The sequence below is a fragment of the Hemitrygon akajei genome, unplaced genomic scaffold, assembly GCF_048418815.1.
Source record: "Hemitrygon akajei unplaced genomic scaffold, sHemAka1.3 Scf000044, whole genome shotgun sequence".
Classification (NCBI taxonomy): domain Eukaryota; kingdom Metazoa; phylum Chordata; class Chondrichthyes; order Myliobatiformes; family Dasyatidae; genus Hemitrygon; species Hemitrygon akajei.
In genome coordinates, this window is record NW_027331930.1 from 5,718,729 (window position 1) to 5,734,087 (window position 15,359).

Consider the following 15,359-nt stretch of genomic DNA (forward strand, 5'->3'; position numbering starts at 1 on the left):
ATATAGGGTAGCAAAGGTGAGTGGGATGTTGGATTATTGGGATGCTCTTAAAATCCAACAAAAGGCAACGAAAAAAGCCATAAGAATGGTAAAGACGAAATATGAGGGCAAACTGGCCAATAATATAAATCAGGATACTAAACGTTTAGTTTTCAGTTACATGAAGAGTGAAAGGGAGATGAGAGTTGATACTGGACCACTGGAAAATGATGCTGGTGAAGTAGTAATGGGGGACAAAGAAATGGCAGATGAACTTAATGAACAATCTTCACTGTCTTTTCCGGTCAGCACCGCCCCCACTTGTCCCATTTAACCTGTCTCATTACGGGTGGACTTTAGGACCCGAGGGAGCTCAGGACCCGCCGCCCGCAGCTGCTGCTGAATCCCCGGTGTTTCTGTTCGGTTGACGGATGTGGTGAACGAGTTAAAATTAATCGATCGATAATTCACTCCATAGAACCATAGAACACTACAGCACAGAAAACAGGCCATTTGGCGCTTCTAGTCTGTGCGGAAACTTTATTCCGCTCGTCCCATTGACCTGCACCCAGTCCGTGACCCTCCAGACCTCTCCCATCCATGTATCTATCCAATTTATTCTTAAAACTTAAGAGTGAGCCTACATTTACCACGTCAGATGGCAGCTCGTTCCACACTCCCACCACTCTCTGAGTGAAGAAGATCCTCCTCATGTTCCCCCTAAACCTTTCCGCTTTCACCCTAAAGCCATGTCCTCCCATTTTTATCTTTCCTAATCTAAGTGGAAAGAACCTACTCACATTTACTGTCTATACCCCTCATAATTTTGTAAACCTCTATCAAATCCCCCCTCAGTCTTCTATGCTCCAAGGAATAAAGTCCTAACCTGTTCAATCTTTCCCTGTAACTCAACTCCTGAACACCTGGCAACATCCTAGTAAATCTTCTCTGCAGTCTTTCAATCTTACTGATATCCTTCCTATAGTTAGGTGACCAGAACTGCAGATAATACTCCAAATTTGTCTTCACCAATGCCTGATACAACCTCAGCATAACATCCCAACTCCTGTACTCAGTACTTTGATTTATGAATGTCAGGATGCCAAAGGCCTTCTTTACAACCCTGTCTACTTGTGACTCCCAGATCCCTTTGTTTCTCCGCACTCCTCAGTGCCCTACCATTTACTGTGTATGTCCTACCTTGGTTTGTCCTTCCAAAATGCAACACCTAATGCTTGTCTGAATTAAATTCCATCTGTCGTTTTCTGGCCCATTTTTCCAGTTGGTCCAGATTAAACACAATGCCTCCAATCTTGGTGTTATCAGCAAAATTGCTGATCCAATTTACCACATCTATATAATTGATATAGACAACAAGCAACAATGGTCCCAGCACAGATCCCTGAGGCACACCACTAGTCACAGGCCTCCAGTCTGAGGAGCAATCATCCAGTACCACTCTCTGTCTTCTCCCACACAGCCAATTTCAAATCCAGTTTACAACCTCTCCATGGACACCTCGTGTCTGAACCTTCTGAACTAACCTCCCATGTGGGACCTTGTCAAAGGCCTTACTAAAGTTCATGCAGACAACATCCACAGCCTTTCCTTCACCTACTTTCTTGGAAACCTTCTCGAAAAATTCTACAATATTTGTTAAACATGATCTACCACGCACAAAGCCATACTGACTATCCTTAATCAGCCCTTGGCTGTCCAAATACTTGTATATCCGATCTCACATAACACCTTCCAAAAATTTACATACTACTGATGTCAGGCTCACTGGCCTGTAATTACCTGGTTTACTATTGGAGCCTTTTTTAAACAACGGAATTACAAGAGCTACCCTCCAATCCTCCGGCACTGCATCCGTGGCCCATTGAGCCAGCCATGATGGAAAGGTGGCTCCACTGCAGTCTGTGGCAGAGCATTCCACAGATCCAATACACCTTGGCTAATAAAAAAATAAGCTGCTTAACTCTGTTTGAAAAGGTGGCCCCTCAACTTTGTGGCTGTGCCCCACCACAGGAAATACCTTCTCCACATCCACCTTATCCAGTCCTTTCAACATTCGGTAGGTTTCAATGAGATGCCCCGCATTTTTCTGAGTTCCAGTGAGCACAGGGTCAAAGCTGCCAAGTGCTCCTCATATTTTAAACCCTTCATTTCTGAAATCATCTTTCTGAACCTCCTCTGGACTCTCTCCAATGACAACACATCCTGTCTGAGATGTGGGGCCCAACACTGTTGACAATACTCCAAGTGTGGCCTGACTAGTGTCTTATAAAGCCTAAGCATTATCTCGTTGCTGTTATATTCATGGGGCGAGATTGGACTGTGTTGATCTACAGGGGGATCTTGGAATCCGAGTTCATAACTCCCAGATAGTGGTTCCATTGTCAGGCAGTTATGTTGCAGTTGTATAAATCTCTAGTTTAATCACATCTGGAGAATTGCATTCAAAGACAGGAATAAGACGAAGGTTTTGGATGGTGAGTGGAAGAGGCTAAACAGGATGCTGCCTGGATAAAGTGAGACCGGACAATCTCGGGTAATTTTCTCCGGAGTGGCAGAGGCTGAGGGAGGTCTGACAGACGTTTACGGGAATGTGAGGGACACAGACAGAGTGGACAGCCGGGATTTTTTCTGTAAGGAGGAAATGTCCAATGCCAGTGGGCATGCACTTCAGGAGAAAGGGGGAACACATCCTCATTGGTCCTTTTTGCACTATTGAAGTATTTTGTAATTTAGTGTAATTTTGTATCTTTTCTCTGCATAGCTGCTGTTGGAAAAAAAAACAATTAGAAAAGACAATGATGTTAAAAACCTGACTCAGGATGTTTAAAGGTGTTTTGCGTTTCAAGTTTTGTTTTACATTCCCATAGTGGTGGGTGTCTGGAGTGAATATCGGGTGGTGGTGGAGGCAGATGTGATAGAGGCTATTAGATACCACGTGAATGTGAGGAGAATGGAGGGAAGTGTTCCTTGTGTAGGCAGAAGGGATTGGTTTAGTAAGGCATGAAGTGACCAGTTCAATTGGTTCAGAACAACACAGTGAGCAGAAGGGCCAGTTCAAGGACAAGTACAGCAAGCAGAGCAGGTAAACTGGATAAAGTGATCCCACTCAGAGAACAGACTGTGACGTCAGTGGATATGTGCCGGCATCACAGTTCTCTCACCAAAGATACTTCACTGCTGGATAAAATGAAGTTTGTGATGTTTATAACCAATGTGGTGAATTGTACTGCTCAGACATCTCATCCTACTGAGGAAGTTAAAATTATTGTGAAAGCTGCAGAAAGGTATCTTGGTGTAACTAGTGTTATGTGGGAAGCTGTAAATGTAGCTCTGATTTGTGGGGGTTTCTGCATCCCAGTCTACTTGTGAAGATATGTAATCGGATTGAAATATTGAAGTGAAATTCAAGAAGCCTGATTTTACATGGTCAACACTTTAAGCAGTTTATTTCTGATTTGTCAGATTCTTCCGATGTTATATCTGTTCAGGAAACCTGCACATTTTAAGTTTCATTCCTGCGCAGGATTATATTGTCGTTTGGCTTGACAGGTTAGTTGGTAGAGGGGTGGTGTTGTCAGTTTTATAAGGAAAGGGGCAGAGTATAGTGTTGTGAAAGGGAATAAAATGTATCATGAACTTGTAGAAAATCTTGATTCAACAGGTATGTGTAATTTTCTTTTGTGAAAATATGAACTTTCTGAATTGTATTTGGAGGTTTGGCCATCTACTTTTCTCATGGAAAATGGTTGTAGTAGTTCCCATTCTAAAACCTGGATCTCCCCGTCTGATCCTCCTTCTTGTAGGCCAATATCATTAAAGTCTCATTTATGTAAACTTGTGGAATGTATGGTAATCGAGTGTTTGAATTATATTTTCGATAAAAGAGGTAATTTCATGTTTTATCAGAGGGGAATTTGGAACGGTAGAATAAGACCATAAGACAAAGGAGCAGAAGTCGGTCATTCGGCCCATCGAGTCTGCTCTGCCATTTTATCATGAGCTGATCCATTCTCCCATTTAGTCCCACTCCCCCGCCTTCTCACCAGAACCTTTGATACCCTGGCTACTCAGATACCTGGCAATCTCTGCCTTAAATAACATTGGAATCAGTTTGGGTTTGGAAGATCATATTAGGAAAGTACAGTTAAATAAAGATGTTGTAATAGCAATATTTTTGATATTGAAAAGGCAAATAATATTTATTGAAGGATGGACTTTTGATTAATGTTTGGAAATGCAATTGAGAGGGCTGTTGTACAATATTTTCTGATTGTTTCTATTTGTACGTCTTGTAAAGGTATGGGTGGGCAAGTATGACATTGAATTCATTTTTATATTTGGAAGATGGTATTAGTAAAGCCAGTTAAATATAGATGTTGTAACAGCAGTATTTTTACTATTCAAAAGGCAGATGGTATTTATGGAAGGAAAGAATTTTTATGAAATTGTGGAAATGAGGATGGAGGGGCTGTTATCTAACTTTGAGTTGTTTTAATTGAACGTTTTGTGTCAGGTTTGGGTGGGAAAGTTATATTCAGGTTGTTATGAGATTGAGACTGGGATCCCGTAGACAGTATTTGTTATATTATAATTAATAATATTTTTCTCTGAGATAGGTTTTTCATTCTATAAATCCTTATATGCAAATGATGGAGGTTTATGGATTAGAGGTAGAAATTTCACTTTTATTGTATATAGGATGTGTTAACAATTAGTAAGGTCGAACAGTCGGCAAATAGATGGGATTTAAGTTTTCAGTAGCAAAAACACAAGTCATGTGCTTTACAAACAGGATTAATGGACCTGCACTTGATTGGAAATGATATGGTCAAACTCCTTAAAAAGTGTCAGTGGTAAGATTTTGAGGCATTCCAGCTGACATGGCAGCACCGGATCAGAAAATAATTGATAAATGTAAAGAAACTTTAAATACTCTTCATTATCTCTGTGAGTATTCTGGGGTGTTACATGAAAATATTTGTTGACCAATCTCGTTTGTTTAAACGATCTGTTCTTGATTATGTTTGTGGTTTATTGATCACCTTCCTCTTCAACTTTATGATGTTTGGGTGTGATACATTTCGTGCTTTAAGATTGTGTTGTGGTTAAGTCAGGTCGTCCCCTGTTTCAGCTTTACTGGATGAAATGGGACAATTGCCCTTACAGGGACAGAGGTGGAAGATGATGTTAACAAATTGGATTGAACATCCTGTGCTAAAGGGTGGTTGGGAACATCACAAGAAGAATGCTTTCAGTTCTGGGTGGCTGGGTTCTTAATACGCTGGGAATATGGGTGTATTGGATGATACAGTATGTTCCACTGTAGCTTTCTCGGTAACCCCACTTTGTTGTTTTTTCCAATGACTGTAGTTAATTTTAGGTTACACAACTGGATTCCGTTCTGCCTGAGAGTCTGTTGGTTCACAAGTATATTAATGAAAGTTATTAATATACGGTCAGCATTTTTACAGATGGATTAAAACATAATTTAACTGTGAATGTTGGTGTGTCTGTTTTCATTTTTTGTGTGCGCCTGAGTTGCAGGTAATGATAAAGAAATCACTTACCAGCCATTTGTGGGTCTATGGAGCAGAATTCTTTGCTTTGATTTTAGGGTTACAGTGTGTGGAGGAAATTGGTCCTTGCAAACTTGTAATTTGTTCAGATTCTCTTTCGGTTTTGATGAGCCTTAAAACAGGACATTCTAGCAGTAGGTCAGATTGACTGTTGGAAACTCATCAAGCATTATTTCATATACAAAGTTCGGTTCATATGTCTGCAGCTTATGGGCCCTGCACATCGCACTGTTGAGGGAAATGATGGGGTTGACTGTTTAGCAACAAAACCTGTTAGAAGTTCAACTGAGAATACAGACATTCCACTTCGCAAATCAGAAGCTAAGCGGATGGTAGGGTTAAGAATTCAGGACTTATGGCAAGATCTGTAGGAAAATTGACATAAGGACTGATGCCTTTACAGAATACATAAACAAGTTGGGTTTATGGAAGAAGGGCTTAAAACAGGAAGGGAAGGGATGATATTGACACGACTTAGAATTGCCAACACTATGCTTAATTATGCCTTAATTAGAAAACTTCATTCTGTCTCATAGGACCATAGAACCATAGAACATGACAGCACAGAACAGGTCCTTCAGCCCTCCATGTTGTGCCGACCCATATAATCCTTAAAAAAGTACTAAACCCACACTACCCTATAACCCTCTAATTTTCTTTCATCCATGTGCCTGTCCAAGAGGTTGTTAAATACCCCTAATGTTTTAGCCTCCACCACCATCCCTGGCAAGTCATTCCAGGCACTCACAACCCTCTGTGTAAAAAACTTACTCCTGATGTCTCCCATAAACTTCCATCCCTTAATTTTGTACCTATGCCCTCTGGTGTTTGCTATTGGTGCCCTGGGAAACAGGTACTGACTATCCACACTATCTATGCCTCTCATAATCTTGTAGACCTCTATCAAGTCCCCTCTCATTCTTCTACGCTCCAAAGAGAAAAGTCCCAGCTCTACTAACCTTGACTGTTGTGTACATTTTGTCATTATGAAACTTTTAAACACATACTGCGTCTCAATATCACCAAGACCAAGGAGATGGTGGTGGACTTTAGGAGATCTAGGCCTCATATGGAGCCAGTGATCATTAATGGAGAATGTGTGGAGCAGGTTAAGACCTACAAATATCTGGGAGTACAGTTAGACGAGAAGCTAGACTGGACTGCCAACACAGATGCCTTGTGCAGGAAGGCACAGAGTCGACTGTACTTCCTTAGAAGGTTGGCGTCATTCAATGTCTGTAGTGAGATGCTGAAGATGTTCTATAGGTCAGTTGTGGAGAGCGCCCTCTTCTTTGTGGTGGCGTGTTGGGGAGGAAGCATTAAGAAGAGGGACGCCTCACGTCTTAATAAGCTGGTAAGGAAGGCGGGCTCTGTCGTGGGCAAAGTACTGGAGAGTTTAAAATCGGTAGCTGAGCGAAGGTCGCTGAGTAGGCTACGGTCAATTATGGAAAACCCTGAACATCCTCTACATAGCACCATCCAGAGACAGAGAAGCAGTTTCAGCGACAGGTTACTATCGATGCAATGCTCCTCAGACAGGATGAAGAGGTCAATACTCCCCAATGCCATTAGGCTTTACAATTCAACCGCCAGGACTTAAGAACTTTTTAAAAGCTATTATTAATGCTTTTTGAGATAGTGATTTAGATGCATATCATATTTTTTACTGAGTTAAGTATTGTATGTAATTAGTTTTGCTACAACAAGTGTATGGGACATTGGAAAAAAAGTTGAATTTCCCCATGGGGATGAATAAAGTATCTATCTATCTATCTATCTATCTATCTATCTATCTATCTATCTATCTATCTATCTATCTATTTCAGTGTGAAGCAGATATGGGTGAAAAAAATCAAATGCAATCTTCAGTACAATCTTTGAGGGGTTGATAGTTTTCAGATAAAAACTTTATTAAGTTGTAGGACTGACTTTAATTTAATTCACAGTATTGAACAGGCAAAGGCATATAATAATGGTGATGTCCCAATTGTATCGGGACGTTACTCTAGGGATGACGGCTTAACAGAGGTGGCTGACGGATGTCGGAATAGCAGGAGAGACATGTCCCACCGAAGAAGTTCTCAAATGGCAGGCGTAGGAATCTGTCGCTGACAAGGGAAGTTAACGACTGTGTTAAACCTAAGGAAATGGCATATAAGGTAGCAAAGGTGAGCGGGATGTTGGATTATTGGAATGCTCTTAAAATCCAACAAAAGGCAATGAAAAAAGCCATAAGAATGGTCAAGACGAAATATGAGGGCAAACTGGCCAGTAATATAAATCAGGTTACTGAAAGTTTAGTTTTCAGTTGCATGAAGAGTGAAAGGGAGATGAGAGTTGATACTCGACCACTGGAAAATGATGCTGGTGAAGTAGTAATGGGGGACAAAGAAATGGCAGATGAACTTAATGAACAATCTTTACTGTCTTTTCCGGTCAGCACCACCCCCACTTGTCCCATTTAACTTGTCTCAGTTCAGGTGGACTGTAGGACCCGGGGGAGCTCAGGACACTATTCTAGTCTGTTGTTGGACGCGGTGAACGAGTTAAAATTAATGGATCGACAACTCTCATCTCATGATTATTTCACTCTCCGCACATTTACATTTACAGTGATCTTACTCCTGACGCCAGTCCCAGGACCCAACCCATTTACAGACCCGGAGCGGAACCGGAGCAGATTCTCAGCCACTTGTTTTCATCCCCAGTCGCAAAGTAAGGATAAAGTTTCCCAGTGAAGCTGTGGAGATGGGACTTGGTCTCCGCTTTGTAAAATGAAACTGTCCCGGACTCGTAACTGAAATAAACTCCCACCCTCCCGGGGATGGGACCAGCAGCGAGACGGGTCTCTGGGGAATTACGAACTTTCATCATGTCATAATCCCGATATAACACGTCACAATACCACCCAATGACCCAGAATCCGGTCTCCGGACTCAATCCGACCCCTCTCTTCCTCTTCACAGACCCTGCGGTGACTCCCAGACCCCAAATCCGAATCCCCGTCACCTCCACCTCCCAGTAATGTCTCCCCGATGTGAATCCCTCCGATCCCAGCACACAAGCCAAATTTGTGAATCTCTTCCCAGTGTCAGGGAGATCCCTCCGGGTCCGGGTACATCTCACACTCTTCCGATCCTCAGACACCTCGATCCATGGATTCGCTGTTTCCACATCCAGTGTGACAGAGACTGGGGGGAGAAGCAGTGAATTAGAGAGTCCCCGGGAATTGGGGGGAGACTTAGGCAGCGCTGCCCCAGAGATTGGGGGAACACTCGAGGAAAGTGTCCCCAGGACCAGTGGAACGCCCGTGGGCCTCAGGCGCAGTCGGGTTGCTGACAGGCAACCTTTCCCAGGGAAGCGGGTGGGCAACTAATATCTCTCCAATATCTTTCCGCTGGACGGAGGGCAGAGATTTCCCAATCAAACAGACACAAAATGCTGGAGGAACCGAGCGGGTCAGGCAGCATGTGTGGAGAGAGTTGGACAGTCTACGTTTCAGATCGACATCTTCCCACAAGAACAAAAATGAATAGGGGAGAGAGACAGCAGAAACGAGTGCGGGAAAGGGGTGGATTAAGATGTGAAGGGGTTGAGTGAAAGGAGGTCACAGAGGCTCTTTGGCCCAACTTGTTCGTGCCGACCAGCTTGCTTTAATGAGCTGGTCTATTTGCCCATTATTCCTTTCCACCTTTCTTATCCACGTCCCTGGCAAGATGAATTTTAAAACATTGTCACTGTACCCAACTCTACAGTTGATCAAGAGCCCGGTGTACTATACCATCAATTTTAGTGTCACCCACAAACCTACTAACTGTGTCATCTACATTCTCATACAAATCATTAATATGAATGACAAGCAACCCGGCCTCTGCAGGTCACAGGCCTCCAGTCCTCTGTGTTTAAGAGACACTTGGACAGACACTTCAACAGGCAAGACACACAGGGAGACTGACCTAATGCCGGCCAATGGGATGAATGTAGATGGGTAAATAGATCAGCACAGAGGTGATGGGTCAAAGGGAACATTTCTATGCTGTATGCACCCACGTGCTGATAATTCCAAACGGACAGTGACCCCTGACCTTTGACTCCTCAGACAGGGGAAACATCCTCCCTCACTCCTGCCTGTTGATCCCTGAAAGAATTTTGTGTTTCCCTGAGATCTGCTCTCATTCTTCGAAACTGGGAACAGAGAACATAGAGCAGTACAGCACAGGAACAGGCCCTTCATTCAATGTTCACTTTCATTTGTGAGTGTGAAGTGGGGGAGTGTGATGGTTTGAGACAGTAAAGGAGGTGATAATGGGAACCAGTAGGGGAGAGATGAACGGGCGATTGAACCAGAACCAGGAGGGGGAGGGGTGGAAAGCCTGTGGGTGAACTGTGTGTGTAGACGTAACAAGAAGTTGGAGGGGAACAAAGTTGGGGGATGAGTATTCCTTTGTCCCTTTTCCCACAACCCAATCGCCCACAACCCCTCATTAGGACACGGGATGAAAATGCACAGATCCTTAAGCAACACAGGTCCTGATGAAGGGTTTCAGCCCAAGCCGTCGACTGTCTACTCTTTTCCAGAGATGCTTCCTGGCCTGCTGAGTTCCTCCAGCATTTTGTGTGTGTTAATCTAGTTTAAGTATACACAATTATTTGTCCTCCGCAGCTGCCTGCTGCAGATTCACTATTCTCTGGCGAAAGGAATTCCTCCTCATCTCTGTTCTAAATGAGCATCCTCCAGTCGGACGCTATGCCATCTGGTCCTCGACCCACCCACATCCTCCAGACATCAACTCTCTCCAGACAGGAGACCAGGCAAGACCTTCATCAGGACCTGTGTAGCTTGGATTAGCAGCATCCGCAGATTTTCATCTTCCAGTCGGAGGCTGTGCCATCTGGTCCTCGACCCACCCACATCCTCCAGACATCAACTCTCTCCAGACAGGAGACCAGGCAAGACCTTCATCAGGACCTGTGTAGTTTGGATTACCAGCATCCGCAGATTTTCATCCTCCAGTCGGGGGCTGTGCCATCTGGTCCTCGACCCACCCACATCCTCCAGACATCAACTCTCTCCAGACAGGAGACCAGGCAAGACCTTCATCAGGACCTGTGTAGCTTGGATTACCAGCATCCGCAGATTTTCTCATGTGTGATCTTTAAAGCACAAGTTGATAGGTAAACTTTTGATTAGTCAGAGTCTCAAAAGTTATGGGGAGGAGGCGGGAGAATAGGGTTGAGGGGGATAATAAATCAGCCAATCTTCTAAACTCCAGTGAGTACAGCCCCAGAACCATCAAATATGTCTCATATGTTCTCTTTCATTTCCAGAATCTTTCTTGTGAACCTCCTGGACCCTTTCCAATGCCAGCACATCTTTTCCGATATAAGGGTCCAAAACTGCTGACAATACTGCAGATATGGTCTGACTAATCTTTATAAAACCTCAGCATTACATCCTTCCTCTTGTATTCTAATCCTCCCAAAATGAAAGCAAACATTGAGTTTGCCGATCTTACCACTGACACAAACTGCAAGTTAACCTTTAGGGAATCCCGCACAAGGACACCCAAGTCCCTTTGTACTTCTGTTTTTTGAATTTTCTCCCTGTTTACAAAATTGTCTGTGCCTTTATTCCTTCTACCAAAGTGCATGCACGACTTCCCTATTCGATAATCCATCTATCACGTATTTGCCCATTTCCTGATCTGTCTCTGTCCTTCCCCAGATTCCGAGCTTCTGCAGTACTACTTGCCCCTTCACCTATCTTCATATCGTCTGCAAGCTTGGCCACAAAGTCATCCAAATCATCCTTCTGTCTATCTTGGCTTTGTGTTCCTCGAAGAATTCCAACAGACTTTTCAGGCAAGGTTTCCCCTTAAGGGAAGGCATGCTGTCTGTGCCCTATTTTATCATGTGCCTCCATGTACCCGAAAGCTCGTCCTTAATACTGGACTCCAACATCTTCCCAAGCACACCACATCCAGACTAACTCACCTGTAATTTTCTTTCCCCAGCTGCTCTGCCTTCTTAAAGGGTGAAGTGACCTTTGCAATTTCCAATCGTCTTGAATGATCTATTGATTCTTTAAAGATCATTACTAATGTCCCCATATTCTCTTCAGCTAACTCTTTCCGAACACTGGGGTGTGGTCCACCTGGTCCAGGTACCTTCAGACCTTCGATCTTCCCACGCACTCTCTCCTTAGTATTAGCAACAGCACTCATTTCTCTCCCCTGACACTCTCACATTTCTGACGCACAGCTGTTATCATTCACAGTGAGGATTGACACACAATATTGAATAAGTACCTCTGCCATGTCCTTTGTCACATCTCTCCTCTCCAGTGTCATTTTCTAGGGTAGTGGTCACCAACCTTTATAAGCCCAACATCTACTACCTCGGCCTCAGTAAAAGGCGAGACCGACTCCAAATTGATTAGTCAGACGCATGCGCACCGGGGCAGAAACGAACGGAAGTAAAATCCTGCGACTCTTGCCACTTAGCTGCTGTCCCGCCCTGGTCATGTTTTTTTACTCAACGGGTTTGTCTTTAAGTGCAGTGTGCTTGGACTCAAGGTACCGAAGCAGTTTAGAGGGTTTCACTGCCGCATTAGACAGCCTCCAGGCCCGAACTCCATCCTCTGCCCGCTCGCCGCCAAATGCCCTGGCCAGGTGTGGCTGGTCATGGGTGGGGTGAGAGGACAAGGTCAGGGTCGGAGGTCCCCGTGCCAGGGCCGCGGCGGTCGCAGTCTGAACAGAGCGACCGACCGAGAGGCCCGCGCCCTTTGTGGGATCTATCGACAGACAAAAGTTTGTTTTAGCAGATCGTAGCGCGGTAGCTGCTCTGATACTTACGAAACCTTGAGCCCGAATTAGGTCGTCTGCGAATATTTTAGCAGGGGATTCCCCACGAACATTCGGTGTGCTAAACAGCTTCAGAGCCATCTGTCCGCGCTCCGGGCCAGTAGCATCGAGCATTCCCGCCAGCCGCGCTCCGGGATAGTAGCATCGGCATTTCCCACCGGCCGGGCCAGTAGCATCGGGTATTCCCGCCGGCCGCGCGTTTAGGCGACTGATGACCTCCCGTGGATTCAAGTTCGACAGTGGCTGTGATAGGGAACATTGAAAGGTGCAACAGACTCATATTGTTTCCTCAGTGGTTGGGGACCACTGAAGTACACTGCGTGGGGGGGGGGGGGGGGGTATGCGCGTGCGCACTGGGCAAAAAGAACGGAACGAAAACCCCGCAACCCGGAAACAATCACTGAACTGTATTTGTGTATTTATTTTTCTTTTTTTTCGGGATCTACTGGGAAAGTCTCAAAGATCGAGATCGACGGGTTGACGACCTCTATTCTAGGGAGTCGGATATCCACTTTTGCCTCTCTATTACACTTTCCGTTTTTCTGTCCTCGAGTATTGTTGGCAAGCTTTCCCTCATATCTCATTTTCACTCCTTATGGCTTTGTGTGGTGAACTGGATATACCTGTCTGACTGCTCCTGTGGCTCCTCCCACAGACCCTGCTGACTGCTCCTGTGGCTCCTCCCACAGACCCCCTGCTGACTGCTCCTGTGGCTCCTCCCACAGACCCTGTCTGACTGCTCCTGTGGCTCCTCCCACAGACCCTGCTGACTGCTCCTGTGGCTCCTCCCACAGACCCCCTGCTGACTGCTCCTGTGGCTCCTCCCACAGACCCCTGCTGACTCCTCCCACAGACCCTGCTGACTGCTCCTGTGGCTCCTCCCACAGACCCCTGCTGACTCCTCCCACAGACCCTGCTGACTGCTCCTGTGGCTCCTCCCACAGACCCCTGCTGACTCCTCCCACAAACCCCTGATGACTGCTCCTGTGGCTCCTCCCACAGACCCCTGCTGACTGCTCCTGTTGGCTCCTCCCACAGACCCCTGCTGACTCCTCCCACAAACCCCTGATGACTGCTCCTGTGGCTCCTCCCACAGACCCCCTGCTGACTGCTCCTGTGGCTCCTCCCACAGACCCCTGCTGACTCCTCCCACAGACCCTGCTGACTGCTCCTGTGGCTCCTCCCACAGACCCCTGCTGACTCCTCCCACAGACCCTGCTGACTGCTCCTGTGGCTCCTCCCACAGACCCCTGCTGACTCCTCCCACAAACCCCTGATGACTGCTCCTGTGGCTCCTCCCACAGACCCCTGCTGACTGCTCCTGTTGGCTCCTCCCACAGACCCCCTGCTGACTGCTCCTGTGGCTCCTCCCACAGACCCTGCTGACTGCTCCTGTTGGCTCCTCCCACAGACCCTGCTGACTGCTCCTGTGGCTCCTCCCACTGGCCCCTGCTGACTGCTCCTGTGGCTCCTCCCACAAACCCCCTGCTGACTGCTCCTGTGGCTCCTCCCACAGACCCTGCTGACTGCTCCTGTGGCTCCTCCCACTGACCCCTGCTGACTGCTCCTGTGGCTCCTCCCACAAACCCCCTGCTGACTGCTCCTGTGGCTCCTCCCACAAACCCCCTGCTGACTGCTCCTGTGGCTCCTCCCACAGACCCTGCTGACTGCTCCTGTGGCTCCTCCCACTGACCCCTGCTGACTGCTCCTGTGGCTCCTCCCAAACCCCCTGCTGACTGCTCCTGTGGCTCCTCCCACAGACCCTGCTGACTGCTCCTGTGGCTCCTCCCACTGACCCCTGCTGACAGCTCCTGTGGCTCCTCCCACAGACCCCTGCTGACTGCTCCTGTGGCTCCTCCCACAGACCCCCTGCTGACTGCTCCTGTGACTCCTCCCACAGACCCCTGCTGACTGCTCCTGTGGCTCCTCCCACAGACCCCCCGCTGACTGCTCCTGTGACTCCTCCCACTGACCCCTGCTGACTGCTCCTGTCGGCTCCTCCCACTGACCCCTGCTGACTGCTCCTGTGGCTCCTCCCACAGACCCTGCTGACTGCTCCTGTGACTCCTCCCACAGACCCTGTTGACTGCTCCTGTCGGCTCCTCCCACAGACCCCTGCTGACTGCTCCTGTTGGCTCCTCCCACAGACCCCTGTATAAAGGTGCCTGTGGGCTGCTGCTCTCCCTCTTTCCCCAGGATGTAGTGTTGTTTATTCTTCCAGTCAATAAAAGCCGATATCTCACTTCCTACCTCTCAGCGTGAGTTATTGATGGTGCATCAATTTTATTGACTGGAAGTTAAAACATGGCAACCCTGTTACATTTGGATTTGGACGCCCGGGACCCTTACGCAGCTCTTGCCTTTGAACACTGGCTTGTGTGCTTCCACTCATACTTGGAGGAGGTTCGGGCAACCGACCCCGCTGTTAGGCACAGACTTCTGCTCTCGAGAGTCGCCCCAAAAGTTTATTCATTCATCAGAGACCTCTCGACTTACGAAGGAGCGCTTGACGCCCTCAAAAGACAGTACCTGCGCCCGGTGAACGCTGTCTATGCCAGGCATCGCTTGGCAACCCGAAAACAGCGGCCTACGGTGTCGGCTGATGAATTTCTCCGAGCTCTACAGGCACTCGTGCGGACTTGTGACTGCAAAACGCTCACAGCGAAACAGCATACGGAACTCCTGGTCCGAGACGCCTTTGTGACCGGGGTCAAGTCAGTGTATTTGCGCCAGCGGCTGCTGGAAAAAGCTGATCTGACCTTACGCTCAGCGATAGAGACGGCGGATACGCTGGAGGCTGCACAGCTGTACGCCGAAGCCGTACAGCCGCGCGATTCCCAGCCGCCACCGGTTCCTGCGGGCGAATTCGCCAACGCCGCTGCCAGTCGCGGTGTCCCAAACTCCCCGACCTCGCCAAGCG